At 49.4% G+C, this 1,866-nt stretch overlaps 1 non-coding gene across 1 annotated transcript; it reads left to right on the forward strand.

The window, feature by feature from the left end:
* The first annotated feature begins 733 nt into the window (after positions 1-733).
* On the forward strand, positions 734-806 carry TRNAV-CAC (transfer RNA valine (anticodon CAC)). The gene has a single exon. It is a non-coding gene; the product is annotated as a tRNA-Val (tRNA).
* Positions 807-1,866: the final 1,060 nt, after the last annotated feature.

The following is a 1,866-nucleotide window of genomic DNA, read 5'->3' on the forward strand; positions in this document are numbered from 1 at the left end:
GGAGAGCCCGGCGCAGCAGCAGCAGCGCCGGGTGTGTGAGGGAGGGGGGAGCCGCTGGGACCTGCTGGGACCCGGCGACTCTCACCGCAAAGGACAGCTCTTAACGCAAGAGCTGTCCTTTGCCTTAATTATCGCATATGTTACAACATATGCGATAATTAAATATGCGATGGGCGGCGAAGGGGGGCGGAGATTCTTAGAGAATCTCCCCCAAGGTCCGCTAGCGCAAGATGCGTTCTTTGCGCAGCAGCAGTTTGTACATCCAGTTAGAGGAGCTGAGGAGAGTGTACTTTGTAAAGTGACACTAATAAGGAGAAACCCTGTAGTCACCAGTTATACGTGTGCATAAATCATGATATATTCTTACTGCAGCTGCTACAACTAGCAGCTCTCTATCACAGGTGCCTAATGTATTCTGAGGCTCCGAACATAGCTGACCCCTACGTAACAGTAATACCCCGCCTATGACATCCCTCTCTAACCAAAGACACATCTATAGCTCGGAGCTGAGCCAGCCTATTCACAACCATGTCACCATGGTAACAGTTATTTCACAGCGTTCCCTGTATATTCGCAGCAGCAGAATCAGTGCTGGGTGTGATCATCAAGCTCTATACTGTAGCAAAATAAATGTCTCTAAAATTATGTGCAGCTAAAAAAAGCAATGAGGTCTCCGTCGGGCTGCAGTGTATATGGTGATGAGCGTGTGAATGAGAGCAGGAGATACAGTCAGGTTTCCGTAGTGTAGTGGTTATCACGTTCGCCTCACACGCGAAAGGTCCCCGGTTCGATCCCGGGCGGAAACACGCTTTTTCTCTCACCACTTGACAATTAGTAATTGAATTTTGTTTGATGTATACAATACACAAAGCTCTCCCTGTTAGGCGCATACAGTAACATCGTACACCCTGGTATTGTTATCCCAGTGTATTACAGCACCTGAACTGTACACTGGCTCTATCCATATATGCTGTAGAGAACAGTTTGTGCTATTCATTTGGCAGCAATAATTTACCTCTAGGTGTATAACTTAACCCTTATACACACTAGATGGAAAATTAAAATATATCACTCCGAATGGCCCTTCTGAGCGATATCTTTTTTTTTTTTTAAGTCTAGTGTGTCCTTAATATTGTCCTCCCCATCTGCTGAATATGCAGGTTGACTTTGGCTAAATAACCAATGACGTTCAGCGGGTCCTGTCACTTAAAGATGTCACGTTATCATTTACCAATATCGCTCAGAGCGCACAATCAATATATTTTGACCAGCAGCACTGCCAATACATACCTACCAACTGTCCTGCTTATCACTGGAACGTCCCAGTATTTTGGGACGTTCCTGCCTCTGTCCCGGGGAAGGCAGTGCCCCGCGGTGGGGGGAGGGCGGGGGGGGGGGGGCAGTTGGGAGTCCCCTGTCATACATGAATAAACGCAGTGCGCATGTGCACAGCATCTATTCCTGCAGCCAGAGGGGCTGGGGGCATAGCCAGAAGCTAACAGAGCTGCTGAGCATGCCCCCACATTGGTGAAAAGGGGGGCGTGGCCTTGTGGCAGCGCCGCGCGTATAGGTCACACCCCTTTTTCAGCGAGGCCATGCCCCCAAAGATTTGCTGCTCTAGAATGTTGGGAGGGATGCCAATATAGTTAACTAAATCAATGCTGCCCCTAGTTGTCTAGTGTGTATAGTGGATACATCCCTCTATCCAAAGTGTCCTGTATTTCCCAGTTAGACACTTTTACAGCCCATTGCTGCACCCTGCCCCCTGCCCGCCCCTACCAGCCCCCCGCTGCCCAGAGTGTTCATGTTAACAGCGGGAGGCACCTCTCCCGCTGCCTCCCACCCTCACATGCAGCAGTGTAAGAG

Source organism: Crinia signifera, chromosome 4 (assembly GCF_055691185.1).
Source record: "Crinia signifera chromosome 4, ASM5569118v1, whole genome shotgun sequence".
NCBI classification, from domain to species: Eukaryota; Metazoa; Chordata; class Amphibia; order Anura; family Myobatrachidae; genus Crinia; species Crinia signifera.